Consider the following 6,981-nt stretch of genomic DNA (forward strand, 5'->3'; position numbering starts at 1 on the left):
TTTTGCAACTTCATTATAAGACCAAGTCCACTTTTATAGAAATCCACAGATTGGCGCTCTAACCACGCCAGGAAATAGTCACTGGGGGCTAAGTCTGGGCTGTACAGTTAAATCACCCACCCTACAGCCCAGACTTAGCCCCCAGTGACTATTTCCTGTACCGGGAAATGACATCTGCCCAACGTGGAAGACGCTTCCAGGATGACGAGGACATAAAGGCTGCCACAGAGGCGTGGTTAGATGGCCAATCTGCGGATTTCTATAAAGTGGTATTAAAAGCTTGAAGGACAAATGGAATAAGCGTACTAAGATAAATGAAGATTATTTTGAAAAATAAAAGTACGAAAGATATTCTACGACTTGGTCTTATATTGAAGTTGCAAAACTTATTGAACGCCTCGTATGTTGCAATGTACACTTGAAATATGAATATATTTTCGTTGTGAAACAGGTTTAAATATTGAGTTCAAACATTTAAAAATGCTTTTGGTTTTTAAAAAACTAGTACGTTGATTACTTCACGAATGACAAATGTCGGTTTTTAGTCCTTTGGAGATTATTCATTGTGTTGTGTATTGTATGGTGTATGTATATATCGGCCTGCTTTTTAATCTAGAACGTGTTCCGCAAACGTAAGTTTAGGACAATCACAGGTTCTCATACCTGACATCAGTCTGAAAATAGAAGCTTTTTGTTTACGTGTTTCTTTAATATCTTTAACAAAGTACCTGATTGCAGTTGTTGGCTTTTGAGTATATATACCAGACATGGTACCCGTTTTCTACTACCAGAAATGATATTACAATTTCGCTTCAATATATTTAACATACTAACGTTGTCATTATTCATACATACTTACACTGATTATATATATGGTTGCCCTAACGTCAAAGATTTGCGTTGCCCTTTTAGCCAAAAAATGTCTACTTTACATTAGGACAACATCATAAATTGTCATACTCTACAGACGACATTAGAGCAACAATATATAGAAGGCGTTAGGTCTATGTCATATATTGTCATACTGTACAGACGACATTAGAGCAACAATATATAGAAGGCGGTAGGTCTATGTCATATATTGTCATACTCTACAGACGACATTAGAGCAACGATATATAGAAGGCGTTAGGTCTATGTCATAAATTGTCATACTCTACAGACGACATTAGAGCAACAATATATAGAAGGCGTTAGGTCTTTGTCATATATTGTCATACTCTACAGACGACATAAGAGCAACGATATATAGAAGGCGTTAGGTCTATGTCATAAATTGTCATACTCTACAGACGACATTAGAGCAACAATATATAGAAGGCGTTAGGTCTATGTCATATATTGTCATACTCTACAGACGACATTAGAGCAACAATATATAGAAGGCGGTAGGTCTATGTCATATATTGTCATACTCTACAGACGACATTAGAGCAACAATATATAGAAGGCGTTAGGTCTATGTCATATATTGTCATACTCTACAGACGACATTAGAGCAACAATATATAGAAGGCGTTAGGTCTATGTCATATATTGTCATACTCTACAGACGACATTAGAGCAACAATATAAAGAAGGCGTTAGGTCTATGTCATATATTGTCATACTGTATAGACGACATTAGACCAATGTAATTTTAGTACTATTTAGACGGCATTTGGGCAACAACATATATCTTTCATACTCTACAGACGGCGTTAAGTCAACACCATACATTTTCTTACTATACTGACGATATTAGGGCAACACCATATATTTTCATACTATACAGACGAAATTAGCGCAACATACAGATTAATACTACACAGACGACATTATGGAAATACCACCTTTCTTTCATACTACACAGGCGACATCAGGACAACATCATACATTTTCATACTATACAAACGGGGGCAATGGGTAGCCTTGTGGTTAAAGCGTTCTCTCGTCACGCCGAAGATCCTGGCTCGATTCCCCACATAGGTACAATGTGAGAAGCCCTTTTTTGGTATCCTCCGCCGTAAAATTGCTGGAATATTGCTAAGAGCGGCGTAAAAGCATACACACTCACTCACTCACTATACAGGCGGCGTCAGGTCAAAACCACATCTTGACCCACATGGTCCGACCAAGAAATCGACCTAGGTCATGAACAGGAGAAGAGGGATTGTTGTGATATTTATGCTAGATAGTTGATGTGAATTATACATTCCTGTCCGTGCATCCTGGCTGTTTTCTCCATTGATGTATTCTCCTCTATGCACACCTACGTTTGGCAGATATTTCTTTGATATTTTCTATAACGGTGTCACTTTTCAAACATTTCTTCTACCTTCTGTTGACATTTATAATGCATCGGTGTCATTTTCGCTGGAAATGGACTGTAGTCTTACTCTTTGTAGAGCTGGCGACTGTGAGGACAGAGCCAAAATGCGCCTCCAGCATTCTCTAGTTCTTTAGGTATTTCTTTTTCTCAATATATTGTATCAAACTGGCGGTAGCATTTCACAGCTTACTCAATAAAAGATAAGTTATCTTCTAGGGCGAATGTCAGTGTGTAAACATGGTCTCCGTTACGACTGAAAGAAAGATAATCAATATCTTGGATGGAATGCAGCTATTTATTTAAATGACTCGATGTATCCAGAGAGTCTCTTTGTCATGGAATGTTCCAGGGTACATTGTGTCTAGTTATTGTGTTGGATACAACGTACCTGCAATAGCGGGAATCATTGCCAATCGCTGTATGGTAGTGACGTGACTATTTGCATGCTACTGTGATAGGGCATGGCAACTGTGATGTAACATAACTCTCACTAGCATTTTCAATGGCCAAAGGCAGTAGGATACACCCACATAGGATGATGTTGTTTTGTTCATTTTAATCATTGCTATAGTAATTTTGCGACAAATGTCTCCCATTGAGGGCAGCTTAAGCTGGCTGAAGAGTGTATGTGGTGGTACTGCATCGTCTTGGTTTGTGTTTCCTTTGTTAAATAAAACTAAATTGATATTGATAATTTCACAACTGCTGACATAATAATGATAATACTAATACTACTAATAAAAATAAAAATAAAAATAATAATGATAATAATAATAACAATTGTATCTAGTGCATTTATAATGCACCAGATTCCATTCACCAAGTGGATGCTCATAGCGCTACCCTATTATTACCCCGGTCAATGGATCAGTGAGCACTCGATTTTCATTCTCATCACCCTGAGGAGTATACAAGCTACCTGTGAGTCTCTAGAAGGTTAACAGCCACATTACCATCTCATCCTACCGGGTACCCACTCACTGCTGGGTGAACAGAGGCACATTTCGAACAAAGTAATTTGCTGAAGGAGACACCACATGTGGTACATGTGCTTCAGTGTGGGGCAGAACCGAAGCCCTAGAAACTCTCAGGAGTCAAGATGCTTCACGTGGTCACCCATCCAACAACTATCCGAGACTGACGTTGCTTAACTTCACCTGATTTGTGATCTGTGCGCTGTGCACAGGACCACGTGCCACCACGTGGCTCTAGTCAAAGGTTGCTTGAACAGAAAGGTTTCTAATGCTTCTGAAAAGTTGTGATAGTCTGAATTATGATGGGAGGTTGGTCCATGTAAGAATGACCAGTCACCATTTGTGTTTGCACCTGACTTTTGAACCATCGGCAGATTAACAAAATAAATATTGTTATTGTTGATCTTCGGATCAAAATGAGCGTGTGGGCTTGTAGTATGTTACGACTTCCTGGAAGAATGACAGACCATGCATGTAATTTAGAGCCAGGAGGGGCGGTCGGGTAGCCTAGTGGTTAAAGCGTTCGCTCGTCACGCCGAAGACCCGGGTTCGATTCCCGACATGGGTACAATGTGTAAAGCCCATTTCTGGTGTCCCCCGCCTTGATATTGCTGGAATATTGCTAAAAGCAGCGTAAAACCATACTCACTCACTCACTCACTCACTAGAGCCAGGATTATAAACTGCTCTCTTAATTGGATAGGTGTCGACTACTCAATATACTGCGATGTATTTTCTCTTAGTTGATCTTGTTAGAATATGGGCAACTGTATTCTGGACACGATATAATCTATCCAGATGTTTCTTTGGCGGGAGGGATTTTCCGATCTTAAGACAACCAAAGCAATTTTGCAGCATCACATTCGATGTAGATGTTCTTTCTGATTTGTCCGATGTTATGAATACGAAAGTATGTACACCTGCATAGAGCGTTTTTATATATACTGAACAACAAAAGTGACATTGAATAAGACTTAATGCCAACAATTTCGGTTTGCATTAGATAAAAGACTCCTGTAAGTATTCAAATGGTTTTATTTGCCATACTGACCTCAGGAAATGCGTGATTTCATAAAAAAAACTATGAACATGCCAAAATGTCAATTTACAAATCAATAGCAGTTTAACATGAATACCACTCAAACACAGTATAGTGACTCCGAGCCGACCAGTCATTGTTTTATCCCCTTAATGCCGAGCGCCACGCAGGGTAACAACAAGTACCACCTTTTAATACCTTTTGGTATTACCCGGACCAACAACCTCCCGCTCTCCGGGCAGACGCTCTACCACTAGACCACGGAGGCTGTCGAACGTTTAATACCAATTAAGCGATTTAGGAATTGATTTCAATGTTTTGTGTTTATCGAGGTATAAACGTAACAAGCGATGCGCAACACTGCGCAGCTAACAAAAGTAAAAATAATAACCTCACAGTCTGATTATTCAGTCATCAACACAAAAACTATGTATATATACGAAATCAGTGGCATCGTTCAGCGCAATGGTTACATTCTGATCGGTGCAATCCCTTGAATGAAGGGTCGGTGCAATCCTTCCTAATAAGTCGAATCGGCGTAGCCAATCATGTATGGTAACTGCTTGGGAACTATCTTGTGTTTACAGCATTAAATAGCAAGTGTATATATGTAGACCCTTAATTTCTGTGAACATAAAAGTTGTATATATTTGCAGAAGTTAGGTCATAGATGATAATATGCAACATAATAATATTATTATAACATTTAATAAGAGAATGAAATTCGCCTCCACCAGCTGGTGATTTGCAGATATAGCACCTTCATAATGCACAGCAAAATACAAAATGTTTTACTGGGAATACCACATATAACATTTACTATGTAGCACAGTCTATGATAATACACATAGCAATGGCTGAGGAATGTGCGAAAGTGACATTTTCAATATGACCCGATTGCGATGACCTTACAGAGAACCATGACTGGAATCATTTACCTGGGGGTATCAGAGGTGATGTCGAAGATGCAGTGAAACGAGTTAAATATGGTAAAGTCCGTACTTGGTCAAAAAGGAAAAGGACAAGGTGGTTGGTTAAACCATCGCTGGGATGCTTATGACCACCATAAAACAGATACAGACAAAATAATGCCAACATGTCAATATCAACATGGCTACTCTGCCATCCATGTGTAAAATTTGATCGCAATTCTGTGAGCAATTATTAAGAATTAGCTGTTGAAAGTTTCAGCTTCATAAGCCTTTTACTTGAGATGTCCCAAAATGAACTTAGAACACCCCTGTGTATTAGCGTCTAGAAAACTGACGTCAGAAGTTAGATGGTGGATAATGGTATACATTCAACAAACTCGGCGAAGAAACCAATGCGTTGTTTTAACCTTTCTAGGGGCACTAATCTCTGGCTTCTTCTCGGCTGACACTGCCCGCTAGGGCTCACTAGCTGCCCTGGGTCGATTTGCTCGCTGACGCAACTGAGCGTGACAAGAGACTGGGCTACCGTCTGTAAGGACAGCGTAAATAATCTTCGAGGCAATATCTTTTGTACGCATTTTGAACACTGATTGGTTACCCGTGATGTATGAAGATTTCGACAAAGGGCGCATGTTAATTCGTTTCTTGAGCCGAAACAAACAGACAAAACGAACGGTGGCAGCTCATCGAATATTCTTATTTGGAAATACCCCTAATGGTTATAGTTTAATAATAATAAAACGTATCCCTGATGTGAAAACATTTTCAGATTTCGGATTGCGTGGATAATACGATTGCTACTCCCTTGTTGTCTCATGCGTGTTTCCTGGTGTAACCCTACACCTGAGTATTTGTTGTCATTCACTTGAACCTCAGCTAATGAATTTATTAAAGGTACAATAAGTGGTAGCACCACTCAGATTACCAGACAGAGGTTCCCATTTGGCAGTGTCTGGGGTAATTATTTAATCTGAATCCCGGTTTGAAGTGAGGTGAAATGTATATTATGTAATATGCACTTGGCAGCCCAGCAAGAGGAGCTGATTTATTTTTTTCAGTAAATCAACCTCCCCATCAAAGGATCAGCAGAAAATACGTTGATTGAATAATCACTATTATTTTGCACAGTGGATGTGTCAACAATAAGTGTTCACATGTCTAGGTTTACTAAAGCAGACGGAATAACCCCATATCTGGGCGTGAAGTGCCGATGTTAAAACACCATACTTTGTTCAAAGGATTAGCCGATAAAACGTTGAATGATTGTTCATTGTTATCTAACTCTATGTGTTTTTTAAGAACCGTGGAAAATAGTTGTCACGTGGGCTGTCTCATCTGACCTTTGAGACTTGACACCTATGTGAAACACCTCAAACAAACTAATAGATCAGTTGAGAAACGAACACGGGTTATAATATCCCGTAAAGCCATATACATGTATATGTAGCTGCAGACATATGGGATATTGTTCCTTTATGTGGAAATTCAAGGATACAATCCTCGAACAAGGTAGCTGCCTAAATTTATACATATAGCTTTGGTAGGTTGTAGTTATGCTATTTGCATTTGGTTTTCATTCATTTGCTGTTGCATTGAATAGAACCATTCATGTTCCTCTACGTTTTCGTTGGGAAGTTCTTCCATGGGAGACAGACGTTGTTTTCACAAGCCTCTTCGTTTGTAGGCTTGTATATGTTACAGTCAATGTGGAAATGTGATTTCATA

This window comes from Haliotis rufescens, unplaced genomic scaffold (assembly GCF_023055435.1).
Source record: "Haliotis rufescens isolate VD_foot unplaced genomic scaffold, xgHalRufe1.0.p SCAF_5, whole genome shotgun sequence".
NCBI lineage: Eukaryota > Metazoa > Mollusca > Gastropoda > Lepetellida > Haliotidae > Haliotis > Haliotis rufescens.